This window comes from Pezoporus wallicus, unplaced genomic scaffold (assembly GCF_028554395.1).
Source record: "Pezoporus wallicus isolate ANWC-B61680 ecotype Strahan unplaced genomic scaffold, APGP_CSIRO_Pwel_v1 scaffold_6446, whole genome shotgun sequence".
NCBI lineage: Eukaryota > Metazoa > Chordata > Aves > Psittaciformes > Psittacidae > Pezoporus > Pezoporus wallicus.
The window spans coordinates 7,254,287-7,272,496 of NW_026636264.1; the positions used below are offsets into that span (position 1 = coordinate 7,254,287).

Below are 18,210 nucleotides of genomic sequence, written 5' to 3' on the forward strand. Positions count from 1 at the left end.
ATCTTCAAGCTGTTTGAATTTCATTTCCTGCCCCTATGCTTTCTGCTTCTATATTCTTTTTCTGTGGTTTTATTATTTCTTAGGAAACTGTCACCTTAATTTCCAGTACTTTCCTCATGTATCCAAAAAGGCCCATGGTTTGGTCAAGATCATCTGTTAACCTTTTCTTCTTTCACGACAGAAAAACATGCATTTCCTTTTTTCAAGATTTATTTACTGTTTCTTGAGATACATCCTGCTTAATCTGCTTTTTTCTTTTTTTTTTTATTTGCCATTATACTTCCGTCTTGTATTAAAACCATTTCCCTTTCCATTTATTTACAAGGTTCTCATTTTCCTGACTCAGGCAATTTGATCTCAATGCATAAAATTAACTTCCTGTTGTTCTTCAACTGTTTTGTAAACAAAAAACCAGATAGGTGATTGAAATGAATTTATGAAGTATGATCAATAAAAAATAGGCTACATTTCAATCAGATAGAAGCTCAAAAGAAGAATTATAAGACAGTCTCTGAAAATGAAAGTTCATGTTGGTGGATTAAAAACATGCTATAAAAGGAATAGGGAAATATTACAATCATTTTTTTCCAAGGCTAACAGAAGTTTTCAATTTCTAAAGGCAATCTTTCAGTTTTTAATAGACCTATCAAATAGGAGTGATATTTCATGACTGGTGAATGGTAGATGTACTAACCCTGTTTTAAGAACAGTACACCAAGTTCTAGAAAAAAAAAAAAGAAGGAAAGAATAATTAGACAAAATGAAATAAAATGCATCGTAGGGTAGTGCAAGACTATTTTTATATGACTAGAAAAGAGAAGAGTTAATTTACCAGAACTCAGTAAAGCATTTAATATAATGTCATGTAGGAAATAATTTGTTAAGTTGGAAAAGGTTGTTGTAATTGAAGAAATTGGTTTATTGGAAGGCAACAGTGTTGAGTTCTGATTTTCAAATCTTTAACTTTTACAGTTTTTTCTTGATGTAACACCTTGCTTAGTCCAAGGGAATAGTTACTCCTTTCCTCTTCGAAGCATTACTTGCCTGAAAACCTTTTTATATAATGGAAGTCTTTTTATATAATGGAAGATTGAGAATAAACAACCCAGTTCCTTCAGTTTTTTCTGAAGAGCTGTTTTCTTGACTTCTACCATTTTATTGCCACATGTTTGCTGGTGATGACTGGGTCCTTATTCAATCATTTGCAAATCTCTCAGATTCATATCTCTCCTGGAAAACTGCTTTCTCTCCAGTTGGTCTCCAGCTTGTTGCATTGAGTTAATCCATCCCAGGCATAAGATTTACAATTGCCTTTTTTGCTTTTACAGACACAATGTTGAAAAATGAAGGTTATGGTGTTCCATTTGGCCCATTTCTCTAGGCTAATCTCTGAATAGCAGACCTACATTCCAGTGTATCAAACACTCCCACCATCTTGCTAAAGGTGAGCACTGTCTCATCATCTGTGTCATACATTAAACACTGTTTTCACTAGAATCATTCGTGGACAATGCAGTGTTAACCAGCTGCAGCTGGACTTTGTAGTGTTTATCACTACCTTTTGAGCCCAAACATCCTGGCAATTTTCTGCTCACATTATCACTTCCCTCTCCAAACCATATCCTGCCAATTTGTCTATCCCACCATGGGATCATGTTGAAGGCCTTGCTAAAATCAAGCTAAGTGGCAGCCCTTGGTCTGTAACAGTACAGTGCAGTCACAGAGGGCAATCAAGTTGGTCAGGTATGATGTAGCCTTTGGTAAATTGATGATGGCTGTTCCCTTTTTCTACTCATAAGAATCAGGAGCCTTTCTGATAGGAAAAACCTTTCAAACATAGTAGAGGGCAACCTTGCAATGGTATTGACAAGCTTCCTCAACAACTTTGAATGTGGCTGATGAGATCTATTGCAGTTATGTATATCCAATTGGCCCAACTTCATTTTAAGGCAGATAATGCTTCACTCCCTGGACTCTGATAGTTGGCTTGGGGATCTTGGATTGGGATAGTTGGACTGAGGGTTAGTGACTGAGATAAAGAAAACACCGAGTACCTCAACCTTACTCACGCCACTAAGTTCACTGTCACATTGATGAATGTTCTCTTTAGCCTTCCTTTTTCACCACTGTATCTGTAAAAGATTTCTAGTTGTTTTTCACATCCTTTCCTAGTATTTTACTTGAACTTATGTTTACCTAACTCCATCCCTGTGTGGTTAGGCAATATCTTTGTATTGCACTCAAATAGCTTGTTCCTTCTTCCACTATCCCTACGCTTCCTTTCTGCACCCGTGGTCAGCCAGGACTTTATTCATTCATGCTGGCCTTCTACCATGCTTGTCTGACATTTGTTTGGAACAGCACCAAGGACTGTCTTCGTACTTTGAGGAGGGTGACCTGAAGATCAACAAGTTCTCCTTGACTTACTTGCCTTCCTACAGAATGCTGCCAAGCATGTCCCTGAATGAGCTCATGTTTGCTCTCCTGAAGTCCAAGTCTCTGGTTCTACACTTTGTCTTGCTGACTTCTTTCAGGGTTTGAACTGTACAACCTCACAGTCCCTGCAGACAAGGGAGTTGTTGACTTTTGTATCTTTAACCAGTTCTTTATTTGTGAGAGGCAAGTTCAAAAGTTCCCTGGTGTGCTTTTTGCCTAAGCTGTCTAGTCTCCCAATTTCCTTCACAGTTTAGGAATTAAGAGTGTTGGAACTGTTCCCAGTTGTTGGGTTTTCATGCAGCCGCTCTGTTTTCAACAGTGAGATAGTTTATTGTAACTGAGCACAGTGGTCGTAGTTGTGGGCTACTAGATGGTATTAGTGACCTGAAACACTCAGTTTTTACTAGTGCAGACATAGCCGAGGGTTAGTCTCCACAGCCAGCCATGCAAGCAGTTGACTAAAATTGTGAAATTTGCTGTACCAGCTAGTACCAATGAAAAGAACACATATCTTTGTCCTGTGAAAGCATATACATATATGTATAAAGAATTTCAGTCAGAAAGTTGTTCAAGATTCATGTTTTCAAATAAACAGCCTCTTTTATATGAGTATGTGCAATGTTTCATGCTAACCTAAGAGCAAGCAGCACTGCAATAAAGTGTGAGAATGTGGTAATGATAAAGTTAAGAATCTTTTCCTCCTTGAATGGATTCACATCTGAAAATTGAAGGCAGGTTTCTTGAACCTGTCTCCAAGCTGTTCCCTGAGAATTACATAACACCACTGAGATTTTGTGGTGATAGGATACAAGGACTTACACTTCTGTATAATCAATTCAAATCCACTCTGCTATCAATAATGTGGGAAAGCTGCTTGCCTAACTGAAAATATGATACTTCATGGAACTTCAAGCATCTAGCTTCTAAATTATTAGTAGCCTCTTGCTCTGTATTCATTGGAAATTACTTGCCATTCTAATTTTAGTTTCACAGGTTCTATGAGCATAATGCTTTTGGCTGTCCAGAAAACATTTCATATGCATGGTATAGATGGCTTACAGTTCCCACAGAGATCCTGTGCATGGATACATATGCAACATGGGTGCCAGGCTGGCCTGAACTTGCTCTTAGCTTGTAAATGCCATTGGCATGGCGCAGCTTCTGGGTTACGAGCTCTGCCTGAAGGCGAGTGGCTCGGACTGAACTTTGGGGTTAGCTGTGGTTACTCAGCTTTGCAGTTAGTGGAGGTTCACATCAGGCCAGCTTAGAAAGTCAGGAGAATGAATGCTTGCCTGCAGGCAAAGATTATACAAATGCCAGAGTGTCATTTTTGATGTCCATTAATGTTTGTGTCCAGGAACTTCAATAAGGCTGTTTCTACTAAGTGAGATAAAAAGAGAATCTCCAGTGACTACTAGCATATGATCTATTTTTCTACGTTATCTTAACTATAATTAAGCCACTGAACTGTCCCATATCAATAACATTGATTACAGTCTTTTTCTCCCACCAAAACATTAATTTCCTAACAATTTTGTTTTGATTTTACATTTAATAACATTTTTAAGGCCTTTGTTTCTTCTTACTGCTCTATTTTCCACTCAGTTCAGTGCTTACCTTCATGAACAGGTGAACGATTACAAATTGCCTACATAGGAGGATTTAAAAGACCCAGAGGATCCCAACAGTTAAGATGAAATTGCTGTGCTATCATTTTTGGGTGGATTTTCCTCACTTTGTTTCATTTTCTAGAAAATATCTTAACATATCATTTAACAATTGTAGTCCTAGAGTGATCGTCGGTTGAAACTTAAGATGCTATAGATTGTTTTAATTTTTAATTCTTCAAGCCCTCCATTTACAGAATCTACAAGTTTCACATAGTCATTAGAGCAGATCCCTCCCTTTTTTTATTAGGTTACAGCTAACTTTTAATTTTAAAATAATATTTACATTTTTACATTGCAAATAATATGTCCAGAAGAAAACCCCGGTGGCTTTTTTTTTTTTTTTCCTAGTAGGTTTAAATCTGAATTGATTAGAAAAGAATTAAAGAAGACTGAAGAAAAAAAGCCAGTGTATTTTCTTGTAGAAAGGACTTTTTTGGTTTTAGGAAAATCATCCATTCTTCTCAAATCCATCAATAGTTGCATGGCATTCTTTCCTTCTCTTTGTTTTGTTTCATTGCTTGTCCTTGGAAATATGTGAGGGAGAGGGAATCTTGTAATTCAGCTACCCATGTTTCCTGGGATATGCAAGGTTTATTATTTGTTTTGGAAACACAGGAGCTTTATTAGGGTTATTCTTGGGCACCATGCTCTCTCCACATTTTTCTTTCAGGACCAAATGTGCCTTTTTCAACTTTCTATGAGTACCCAGGAGTTTCACAGAGCACCTGCAAACAGAATCAGTAGGTACTAGGAATTGAAATGAAATTTACATTTTTGTCTTCCTCATAAACTTGTTGGTCACAAAGGTACTGTTTTTTTCATATGTCTCTGAACAGCATCTCACACAATGGGTTTCTGCTCAATGAGTGGAGTCCTTAGGCTATGTCTGTACTAATAAATGAATAAATGCCAGGGAATGTTCCTAGGCAGCAGAGCTCAGTTGTCTGTACAGCTAAATTGTTAGCATGGCCCCTGATATGGTTTTGGGCTAAGTCAGCTAGTGCTCCCAAATATTCCCACGCACTACTCAGGAGTTAACTCAGGTCATTGCAAATTCCCATTAGAGTCTGAATGCTGCCACCCTGTTTTGGTAACTAACTGAGCTTAATAAAGGGTCATGGGCTGTTCGGTGCCAATTCACTTCAGTGGCCCCAGCACACTTCACTATTTAGTGCAGATACAGTCTTAGAGCTTTTCCTAATTCCCAGATGTGTGTCCCACTGATACTCTAGCTTTACGTCAGAGCAAGACCCAAGAACTCAATATTTTCTTCAGATTTTCCTCCCATGTCTTGAGGCTTCCAAAGAAAGAAAATGAGTCAGCTGGCTGGAAAGTGACCATAGCATGTACCAAACAGGTCCGTGGTCTGATCAGGGCCAGGGCTTGGACGAAGGAGTGCGCAGCAGAAAACACCTGCCATTCCGTAACTCTGTAACCTTACATAACATGTCCCATTCTGAGCATAAAACAATTATTTCAATTCTTATTTCCTGTATTAAAATGGAGGAGTCTATATCTTATTGGGAAATCACTTGTATTGCAGGAAGCCTGTCATTCTCTTCAGGACCCAGTGTACCAGAAGCAGCTCATTAGCCTTCCCTGTGATCCAGGAACTCACTGCACCTGGCATTTGAGACCAGTAATTGTGAGTGAACCAAACTGTGGCAAGTTGAATGCAAGAGAAATGAATGAGCTTCATCCTCTCTATCTGGGATCCCATCTGTGAACATCTATATCTTAATTACAGGGCTAAAGTCACCTGCATACCTCTACCAAAAATGTGATATGCACAATTTTTTCCAAGTTTACACAGATTGACTTACGTTTTGCATAGAGCAGCAAAGCAGAATACATTTGTCTTTGAAGAGTTGTAACTCTTGACATTGCCAAGTCAAACAGTGAAGTCCCAGCCTCATTAAAGTGGGCAGCAATGCTTCTGTTGTCTTTGATGGAGTAAGAGTTTTATTCCTGTTGGATTTTGTTGTTTTTTTTTTTGAGGGGTGTTTTGGGTTTTTGTTAACATTGATGTTACCATGAAGTGTGGTAAGATGGCTGCTTATTTTAGCAGTGATTCATCTCTTCCAAACAGATAGTATTACTTCATCTCATCACAGGACTTTTCAGACCCTTTTTGACCATTAAAGGTCCAGACCAGTTCCCACACAAGTCAGTAATACTTGGATCAGATCCAAAGAGATGTTTGGCTTTGTCTATCTTATGCTGACATAGTACAAATGCCTGGGGAATTTTCACAGCATTTTTTGACCTTTTGCAAGAACTTTTAGAGTGAATATCAGAAAACTATGTTTTTGAGAGGGCATTGGTTCTTGTGTAAAATTCTGGGATCCATGCTTTAAATCTAATTTTTGGCATGACTTCAAGCATAATTCTCTGCATTCTGCTTTATAGATAGAGGGGCTCAGTTTGAAAAGATAGTATGTTTCAGGTTCCAGAGTCAATGTTCTTATAGTCAGAATGATTTAAGGATGTTGGCAAGGTAAATTTTGTATATAGATGTGATACCTTTCTTGGACCAAGTAGTGCAGACCTGAGTCAGATTATGAAAACCTCTATTTCTTCTCTGATAAGTAGTGAAGTATATGTAGGTATCTACATTTCAACCAGGCATGCTTAGCTCATTTCATAATCAGTGGTGATAAATAGGCATTTCTAATGTGCAGTTTGATTTAGACGTTTACTTGGGGTGGTGAATCATGCTGTGGAAGGGCTTATTTCTGTCCATCAGCAGTGCTGGAGGTTTGGGGTGCCGAGCTCAGTTGCAGATGTCTGCATTGTGTGCATCTATATTTAGTCAAATCAATCCCATCTTATTGTGTCACACATAATGGACATGATTAGCCATTATCTCATTTTCCAAGTCAGTTCTGGTGTCAACATGAGTTACATTACAAGCCACCAGATTGTTTTCTACAGTGCTGAATGACTAATGTTTAAATTTTTTGAAGAAAAATACACCATACTGACATACATTATGTTTCCCACTAGTGGGTTTCTTCTGGAGCTTAAGTCAGAAAAATCTGGTGTAGTAATGTAGACTATGCACAACAGGAGAGAGCATGCTTAACAGAACAGCTCCCTCCAGATCTCATTAGTGGTAGAAATGTGAATGAGTCATAGTCCTGAGTTCTTTTAGGGAGTATTTGGAAGTGCCCAGGACATTCTGCTCAGGTGTGTTGAACAGAGATTTCCTGTGGCCTAATAAATGTGTGTATGGTAGTTTTTAGCAAGGATCCTATAATGCCCTCTAATGAATAGCTTGACAAGAAAACATCAGAGAAGTTGAAGCAGAGACATACTTGTGGGGTTGCCCTTGTATTGTGTTGGCAGGTGCTCACACATGAATGCAGCTGCACAACCAGTTTTTACTCTCTGAAGTTAGACAATACTAAGGACACCTGCAAAACAATAAAAAAAGAAGTATGTAATTAAAGGAATTTCAGGCCTGGAAAGGGGGTTATGTCTCCCCTGCTCTGACTCATCCTGCCACATCCCAGGCCCTGAGTAAAAGGCCATTGCAGGAGGTCGTGGCCAGGCAAGTCGTCCCAGCAGGAGATGTCATGCGTAGGGCAGGTGGTTTGAATTTTGTCCCTTTATGAGCTGAGTCACAAACTGAACCTTTTGCTTTGGAAACTGAGATGATAAAACATTATCATGAGAGAACATTCTGCGAAACCTCTCAAAATCAAGCCTACGGTCACAATCATAGGAGACCTATATGCTTGCCATAAAATGGATCAAAGTAATGGGGCATATATAGAGAACCGAGTGACAGCTGTGATACTTAATGACTGGTTTTGATTGCCAGTTTGTCATCTTTCAAAGAATGTTTTTGTGACAGATGGTGCTCCTAGAGGTATAGATCAAGATCCCTCTAAGTTCTTATAAGCCTTCCTGGGTGGGGCAGCCAGCAAAATAAGAATTAGGAGGCTTTAGATGCTGTATCAGGAAATAACGGCATAACCTTTGTCATAGAATGAGTGAAATTTATTTACTTATACATAGTAATTTCAAAGAACTTCTGTCACATCATTGAATTTAGTGCATCTGAAATGGATGTGCCTTTTTATTCTGTGTCAAAAGGGGTTTCGGTGTATGCAGTCATGACCAGATATGGGATATGCAAAGCGCTGTGCCTGCCCATCACAAAAGCAATTTCAGAAGCTCAGGAAATAGAACATAAACAGTGATATTTCACAAAGCACAGGACATTTATTAGTTCTTTACCAAGCATTTAGGGCATATTTAATCCTAGCAAAACAGGTGATTTGGGAACATTATTTAGCTTCTGATAGTGTTCAACATAAAATCACCCTAGACATAGCAATGCCTACTACCACATAAATGTAAGAGGTTGCATTTTACTCCAGATTTATTTTATTATATTTATTATTCAGTTTCTTATATTTTTGCTTTTTTAAACCCTGAGGAAAATCATACTGTTGCTTAGGGATCTGGTAACACAATGATATTGTTTCCAGAAGCAAAAGCAGACAGAAATTGATTGTTATGTTTCAGGGCTGCTAACACCAAGTCTGAGATGCTAAGACAAGGCTTATTTTTCCTTTTGACGCACAAAAATGGCAATTTTTGGCAACTAGCTTGTGAACCCTGAAGATTAGGATTAAAATGTGTCCTTTTGATGCTGAGCAAAGTACTTAAGACATTGTCAGCTTTGTACAGGTGGGCCTGCAGAGAATCCCACGTTAATATTCGGGTTTTGCTCCATGCTTGCAGTCACTGAAACCTTTCATTTCCTTGCTAGTGAATTTCAGGACAGAAAAAGAAGTTCCCCTAGAAAGCAAGCTGCTTCATCCATTAAGTTCCTTTGGTGCTATCCCAAATCAGTGGGAAGCTTTTCCTTTGTTGTCTGGTTTTGGATTTGAGTTGCTGTTTTGAGGGAAGAAATATAGCATAAACCATTACTTTTTTGAGTGAAACAGAATTGGCTAATAGATATAAAGCCAAATAGATGCTGGATGTCCATGTCAGTTTCAAGTTCCAGGTAGTAACATCTGCAATTGACTTTCTCCCTTGAAAGACTTACTCAGCGGGGAGCTCAGCTGGTAGGTTTACTGTGGTTTTGTGAAGAGATAATAGGTGTAAGAAGCCTTTCCTGGGTACAAAGTTGCATGAATTTTGGCAAACTAAGGAAATAACATGTTCAAACTGCTTCCTTACACGTTACTGATGATGCCTGTGATTTCATGTGAAAATAATAACCAGAATGCTTCACCACCTGCTATTTCATTGACTTTTTTTTTGTGCTGCACAGAGAACCTGGTTGGTAGTAGTACGGCTGTGAGTAGAACTGGTGTAATCCTGTTATGCCAGAGAGGCACTGAAGCTTCAACATGGAGCTGTATATTAGTTCTGTTTCTCGCAGTCCATTTATCCACAGCAGTTCCTATATATAAGCTTGTGCAGCATGTCTATTGGGGAGTGGCATTTCAGAGATGTGTATCATCAGATCCATAAATCTTTCACTGCTCTGGAGAAACACATTTAGACCACCTCACTGGTTATTGTACTTATGGGAATGGAGAATACAAACGATGATTTTATTTTTCTCTGTATCTCTGTAGCTGTTTGGTGGTACAGCATAAGGACTCCCTGCTCTCTTAATATGCAGAGGTGATGAGTTTGGACTGAGTACTTTCACTGACATTGAAATCCAATTAAATATTTTGTAGGGCACAAGAATTCTTCAAGTAAAACAAGGAATATAGAGTTCATAAAGAACACAAGGCGCTTTTTTTCTGTCATTGAGGAAAACTTGATTTAATGGCACAAAAGAAGATGGGGGACATACAGCCAGAAAAGGCCTGATTGATAGCGCACAACCTTGGAGTGTGTATGGTCCAAGCTCAGGCCATCTCTGACACCCATGAATTTTCATTTTGCAGAGAAACATCCAAGATCATACACTGCTTCAGGAAACTGAATCTGTATTCTTGAGTAATTTCCTGACCTGAGGTCCTGGTTGTTAACTTTTTCTTAAATTTTCTCATGCTCTCCCCTATTTAAAGAACATTTTTCCCCTTTGGATCATCTGACTGCCTTCTTGTCATTTTTTAAGTGCCTTAAATAATCCAGGTGCCAGTATGAGAAGTATGTTTATGAGTCAGATTTCTTACATTTTTTAACTTCTTGTCAGCATGGCTTCCTGATACAGCTGTGGAATGATAACACAGCCCTTTTAGGTCATTCAACCAATTTTTTATCGGCAAGTCCTCCTCAGAAGGCTAAGACTTCATTCAGTTTTGGTGTTTTTCTCTAAGAAAAAAATCTCCAGTGAAGACTGATACTGTTGATGATGTTTCAATTATATTGTTTGATATTTGATAGTATTTATTTTGATTACTTATTTCCTGTGTTAATTAATTTAAAAATATTTTTCCTTTCCTGCTTTATTTTAGTGTGTGTTTCTCATTCTTTGTTAGTTGAAATGAATCAAAAACTGGAAAAATCTTACCCTGGAGGCAGCAGAAATGAAAGAAAATAATGTGGTTTTTGCCTTGGGATAGCTTTTTTTCTCTAATCAGTTTGCAGTAAGTTTAGCATCCTTTCAGCAAGTTCATTATTGCTACTCTAAAGCTGTCATGATTGTTCAAGCAATTGCAATAAGCAACAATTTCAAGAGGCACAGTATACATGAAAAGTTATGCAAAGGAATGCTGAAGAGTTAGACCATGATAAATAGACTGTTATGTTTGATCATGCAGACAAATGGAATGTAACGTATGAGACTTGCTTTCTCCCTGCTATGGCAATGAAAGACATTGATTGTCTTTTCTAAGATGAGGCTGACACAGCATATAAGCGTACTTTTGCTATTACTGACCTATCTATAAAAATGACAAACTATGAGGAAATACAGTAAATTCATTTAAAATCTCTGGCCTAATTTTGGAAAGGTTTGTAAGATAAGTGGTTAATGACCAGTGTATAAACAGATGAATAGAGAACAGGAAGAAATAGTACAACTTGTATATGAAGACTTGAGAACAAAGTCCCTACATTTTGTGTCTGTACATAATTCTGGCCAATTCCATACAGAATATATTGATCAGGAGAAAGGTAAAATATAATGACATTTTTTAAGAAACGTAGTAATCTTTTTGTATCTGTCTTTTCTGCTGTTTCTACTGTATTTCATCTTTTCATTTTATTCAGTCTTGAAGTTATATTTAATTTGTTCTAAAGGTCGAAAGAGGTGATCCTGCCCCTCTGCTCTGCTCTTGTGAGACCTCACTTGGAGTATTGTGTGCAGTTCTGGTGTCCTCAACATAAAAAGGACATGGAACTGTTGGAACAAGTCCAGAGGAGGGCCACAAGGATGATCAGGGACTGGAGCACCTCCTGTATGAAGATAGGCTGAGAAAGTTGGGGCTGTTCAGCCTGGAGAAGAGAAGGCTGCATGGAGACCTCATAGCAGCCTTCCAGTATCTGAAGGGGGCCTATAGGGATGCTGGGGAGGGACTCTTCATTAGAGACTGTAGTGACAGGACAAGGGGTAACGGGTTAAAACTTAAACAGGGGAAGTTAGGATTGGATATAAGGAGGAAGTTCCTTATCGTGAGGGTGGTGAGGCACTGGAATGGGTTGCCCAAGGAAGCTGTGAATGCTCCATCCCTGGCGGTGTTCGAGGCCAGGTTGGACAAAGCCTTGGGTGACATGGTTTAGTGTGAGGTGTCCTTGCCCATGGCAGGGGGATTGGAACTCGATGATCTTAAGTTTTTTTTCAGCCCTAACTATTCTATGATTCTATGATTCTATTCTCTTCTGCATGTTTCTTCTCAGACTCTCTTGTAATGCTTGTCTTTTTTCTCCACAACCCTTTCCATTATTGTCTTATGATTTGAGAAATAGAAAACACAATAACCAAAAGCATGCCAAACTCAAAAAGAATGACTTCTTCAAACACATTTTTTAACTAACTTCCTGTAGTGCCAGGGGTTGCACTGCTTTAAGGGGACACAAAAGGTGCTTCGGTAAGAAATTCATCCATTCTGAAATTAAAGGTAGACTTAAATGAATCAATACACTTTTTTTTTTTTATGATAGCTGAACTAGTTTTTGTCCAGTGAACTTGGCTCAGATGCTTCCCGTCATTATTACTTATTTATAGGTAAAATGTAATGTATTTTTCGAAAAAAAAAAAAAAGCCCATTCTTTGCTTACAAGAGTTTTTTATTTAGGTCACATAAAAAGAAGGGAGTGGGGAATTTTATGCAATATACATGAAATATGAATAAGGAAATGTAGTTCTTGCTGTGTTTCTAAAGATACAGCTCTAGATTGAAGCTGCAATGAGATCTGTAGGAAGGTGAGGAGAGAGTAACAGTTATACCAACCACTGGCTTCTTTCAGCTAAATTCAGCAAAGCTCTAGGTGCTCTGAATTACTTTTTCTGCTTCCACAAATGAATTCATCTCATACTTTTTTCCTTTTAGTATTAAGTACTGGAATGTGGAATGCTTTCACTTGGGTTTTCTGAGTGGAGATCATTTGCTGTTACTTTTCTTGTGTGTGGAGTTACCAGGCATCTCTGTAGAAAGTTTTTCTTTGGGCAGCTTGAGGAGATTTTGTTTTTTGGTGTAATAAACTAAAGTTTAGACTTTGGGATGGTTCACTTCCTCTGCTTACTGCAGAAAAATATTATTCAGGGTGACCTCTAGAGTCTTGAACAGTTGGACCAATGTTGAACAAGCAGTTGAATGGGTTGATTAGATACTTTCTAAAATTGTCCAATATGTTTGCTTAATATTCTTTTATCAGTGTGATATTGAAGCATTGCACAAACTCGTAGATTAAATGACAGGACTTCTTTTTTTTTCTCATTCTCTCCTAGTTGATGTTCTACTTTATTATTTGCATGTGAGACTATCTTGCATCCACTGATTTTTTCGCTGTGTACAGAAACTGATGTACAATGAACCAGTGAAAGTCAAAGCTCAGCACTCAGCAAGGAGCACTCAAAGCCACTGGCTTCTGCTCCAGCAGACCTCTGAGTGGAGTGGCCTTGACCTGTGTTGCTCTGCTTCTTAACAGAGGGTTTCCAAGTATTTGAACCCGGTTTGATGACACCTTGTGTGAACATAATTACCTTACTTCATCCCAGTCTGTTTTTTTTTTTTTTAAAGTAAGTTGTGGATTTTTATTTCACCCAAACTGGCCAAAGCAGAAGTTGACTTTTTTGGGGTTTTTTTGGAAGATCAACACTCACATGGATTTTAGGTAGATTTTGTTGTATTTGTGTTGTGAGAGAGATTTTTAGTGTAATGCAGAGAGAAATCTATTAAGCAGAACAGAGCTGGAGACAGGTAGCAGTGGTTTAGTACTCAAGTTCAGTTTAAACTTGCACAGCCTGAAGTACTTGCAGAGGTGATGTTGAATGGATTCTTTTCCGTCTCCTTTTATCTACTTCATTTCTATATGATCATGGTGATTGTAGGTGAAATGAGGAATTTGCATCAGGAAGATCCATCTGTTACCTGTCATGTTCTGATTTCTCTGCACTACCAGTTAATTGTGAAAGCTCGGTCAAAAAAAAACCAAAAACAAACAAAAAACCCCACAAACAAACAAACAAACAAAAAAAAAGAAAGAGGAAAGAAAACTGAATGCTTTAAAAGGCACAGAGAGTGGATGTATTTTTTATTAGCTTAATTAAACAATCTTCAGAAATAATTTCTTCAGTGGCTAGAAGAATAATGATTTTTGTTCCTTTTTCTCCCCCTTTTACTCTGCAGAGAAAATAGTGATTATCTGGTCTCAATTTAATATCCATGTTATTACTTTTAAAATGGTCAGCAGTGCTAGAAGGTAACCTGCTCTTTGTACACGTTTGCTTGCTATGGGATGGAAATTTATCACTTTTGGAAATAGAACGTGAATCCAAGGTTTGTGTGGCAAGTCCATCTAGGAGTGCAGCTTGTGTTCCTCCTGTGTTATTTCCAGTTTCTATGGCCATCTTTCATTCAGTTGCTGGACTGTTCAAAGGGAAAGAATTTGGAGAAACAGCTATATGCAGTTTGTACAACTATAGTATTTTAATTTGGTAAATGTTTGTTATATGAACACTGAAGTTTCTGTGATTTGAGGAATCGGAGAATCCCTGGAAATAGGTGATATAGCTATCAAAGGTCCAGGAGAGTTTAAAAACAAGAAAGCATGCCTTGTAATTTTCTGAAGTCCTTTTAAAGTACATTAAAAATGTTGCATCAGATAAGTGATACTCCTTTATGTTTTCTAAAATCCTCTGACAAGATTCCTTGCTGGAGATTATGAGCTGTGGTAATATGGTGTTGAGTGAAAGATGAAATAGGATATTGGCTTATTCCCAGGAGCCAAGGAACAGCCATAGATGGATCTTTTCATAATGGAAAGGAGCTAAGCATGGAGTAATCCAGCAGTATATTCCTGTCAGAAGGGGAATTTTATTACACTGCTGGGCTTGACTCAGAGGTGAAAGACAGCTGAAGAGTGGTCATAGCACAGAGAAGAGAGACAAACACTGTCCTACATCCTAAAAACATTGGACCATGTGCTCTGGGAATGTAAACATACCCTTTGTATTTCAGAGAACCAGAAATGGAAATGGCAGTCGAGGTGGGTTTTTTTTTTTCTGAAAATATAATTTGGTTGGGATGTTGGATTTAGGGTAAAACCTCTACACTTATTTGTTACATCTGCAAGGCAAAAGAGATTTTGAGCACTGATTGCCTGGGTAAGCAGCTGTCTGTCTACCGGAGTCTGGTGTATCTCTATGCAAAGTTTGTGCAGCTTTTCCCCTGTCACATAGGGGAAATTCCCCTGTATTCCCTAGAGGATTTCAAAGTAGAGTGTCTTTTCAGCATGTTCTGGCACAGCTGATTTTAAACTGTGTAAAGTGCAGCCTACTACTGCCCTGAAAGCTTTCATTTTACACCTAAAATCACCTAAAGCCCACAGGTCTGCAAAGAAGGGTGCTGTGTTTTTCAATTTTTGCTATAGTATTTTAGTTTTACTGTGTGTTATTCTTTCTAGGCAATTTATTACTGTCTGCTGGCAGGTTTCGAATGTGGATAAAGAAGGTGACAGTATTGTCTCTAATGAGTGTTGGTTTAAAAATAAATGAAGAAGTTAAGAAAATGCTTGGGGAGAAGCATTTCACAACTGAGGTTAATTATCACACATGAGAGTAAGCAGGGTTCAGTTTAAGAAAATAAAAGCTAGCAGAATGAACAAGGGCTGTGGTAAAGGGAGTAAGATACAATTAAAATAACCTGAAGAGGAGCAATACTAGCAAGAGTGTCTCTGCTTTTAAAATATCTTCCCGAATGTGACAGCTTTACAAGCTGAAGTGAAATTAATCTTTAAACATGCAATCCACTGTTATCGGAAGGCTAATGCCTCAGGACCATAATAGGACATCTCTTCATATCTGAGGCATAACATAAATATATCCTTGTCCAGCACTGCTTGAGTTTTCTTTCTCCTTTCCTTTTTACTTTTTGGTCAACAATATTCAACCAGGACTTTTTCTTGTCTCTCAATGCAGTATCCCACAGATTGACCTATTCCAGCAAGCAAAACAGAATACTCCATGATATTCTGTTACTAAAGGCTGCCAAGTTAGGTTTACCATGATTTCGCAGATTTAGGCAGTCTTTTACCTGCTGCACCTACCTACAGTGTTCAGCTGTGGTGACTACTGATGGTGTCACTTCCCTGGCCACAAACAGCCTGAAATTGCAGCTCCACAGGTATGAACTGCCCAGTTATTCCAAATTATATATCTGAGGGTTTCTGCCTTTATTTCAAGGTTGCCTGCTCCCAGCAGCGTTAAGCCTTACATGTAGTAAAGTGCTATTAAATGGGATTAAATGTACCTCACTGAAAATCCCTTGTAGTTGCATCTTGTGGCTTTTTTCTTCTAAAGGTCAAGCTATGCTATGCAAAGTATGTTTTGTACATTATTGTGTGTACTATTCAGAAGAGGGTAACTACTTTTAGAAAAAGGTTGTGAGCTGTCAGATACTTTAAAGGACTTGAACTTCAAAGTAGGGTTGGAGAGCACGGGGGAAAATTCTCAGCTTTTTACAGTTGACTACTCTTGTAGGTAGAAGTTCATCACCAGAATCATGAGGCTTACGTCTTCTGGTGTGTGCCATAGTTGTATAAGGTTTTGCAGAGGCAAGAAATGTTGGGTGTAGAGGATGATAGATGATGGTACAGTAAATCAGAGTTGCTGCAGAGTTTATGGGCTGTTGCTGCATCATCAAGAGCTCATGCCATTGAACTTTGACATTTCAGCTCTGGAATTTGCTGATGAAGAATGGACTGCTACATTGCAATGGTTGATCTCCCTGTCTTTCTGAAACATTGTACTCAGATGTTACTGTCTTTTAAAGCTGTTTTTTTAATATCAGACGTTGATATTTATTAGAAGGGAACCTAAATCAAGATCAGCTGTCTGAACACTTGACTTCTTCACATTCTAAAGAAAATATGTAACTCAGGCTAGTTTCTAATCCTTACACTTGTTTGCACTAATCTCTTTAGTATATTTTTCTCTTGGGTGTGAAGTGATTTTATAAACATGAATCCATTAACTGTAAATTACCACTGTACTAAATCAGATTCCATGTCTGATATATTGTGGCTTTACTCAGAGGAGCAATGCAAATGTAATCTTATCTCTAGTATGGAGACATACTTTCCTGTTGCCTAATTTAATAATCTTTATCCTTACTCAAGTTTATGTAATAAATGCTCATACAGAAAAGAATTTTTATTAAGCTACCTTGTTACAGCGTGCACGCAGCTATGTGATACTTCCAAGTATTAAAATTATTGGCTTAAATCCAAACCTATTCTAAATCCTGGTCAGAGAATGAGAAAAGAAACAGTCCTTTGAAGAGGTTCCTGTGCTTTTCTTGTTTATAAGGCACCTAAAAGAAAGCTGTTCACCTCTCATAGTAGGCTGAACAGCCTCAAAACCCTAGAGAACATGCCACTATGATGTGCTCATGGTGGGTTGACCCTGTCTGGACACAGGTGCTGACCAAAGCCACCCTGTTACTGCCCTCCTCAGCTGAACAGGGGAGAGAAAATGTAACAAAAGGCCTGTGGGTCGAGATAAGGACAGGAAGAGATCACTCATCAATTGCCATCATGAGCAGAACAAGCTTGACATGGGGAAATCAGTTTATTATCAATCAAATTTCAATAGAATAATGAGAAAATAAAACTAAATCTTAAAACACGCTTCCCTCTGTGGCAGAGGCAGCAGGGAATGGGGGTTGTGGTCTGTTCATCTCATGTTAGGTATGTACGTGGTTTTATATATTAAAAAAATATATAAAAGGGCTGAATTACAGACCTCAGGGTATCCTGTCTCCAACAGGGGCCAAAAACAGTGTCTAAAAAAAACTATGAGGCTAGTGAAGAGAAGAAGCCGTACTTTTCTAGGAAAGCAGACTTCAGAAACTTGGTATTTACTACCAGCAGGGGATTTCTGTTTGCTGAATTTGCCCAGGTACCCCTTGAATCTATTGTTAATATTCAGCACTTCTAGCATTGCGTGCCATATTCCACATACTAACTGCATAGTATAAGGGAGCATCTCTTTTTGTTTTTTTTTTTCCCCAAACAGGTACCTGCTGTAAATTAACTTACTACTCTATTTTCTTCAATTTTCTTTGTAGGGAATTGTTACAAGCTCTGCTTGTTCTTGAAAAAAAAAAACAACGGAGAACAGGCAGTATAAGTCATCAGCTCTTCCTCCAAGTGCTATTTAAAACCATGCCTATGTGTGGTCAAAATCAAAGAAGACATGACAGAAGAAAAATACACATTGTGGAAGCACAACAATGTGTTACCAGATAGTTTTAAATATGTTGTTCTGTCAGTTCATCAACATATGCTGTCTAGAGGGAAGGTGTGCGTGTGTACGTATGTGTGTAAGTGCAGCTTTACTCTTTCTAGGCTCCTGACTGTTCTCTTGGATTCTCAGTTGCAGAAGTTCAGTAGCTGCCTTAAGGTGATCCGGAGATTTGAGCAAGAGAGCTGTGCCTGAGCAGTCCTGGAGGCAGGAAGC

General features: G+C 38.4%; 1 protein-coding gene across 1 annotated transcript in view; it reads left to right on the forward strand.

The window, feature by feature from the left end:
* TRPC6 (transient receptor potential cation channel subfamily C member 6) overlaps nt 1–18,210 on the forward strand; it is an 86,220-nt gene that overhangs the window by 23,978 nt on the left and 44,032 nt on the right. The gene's annotated exons all lie outside the window — the stretch shown is intronic.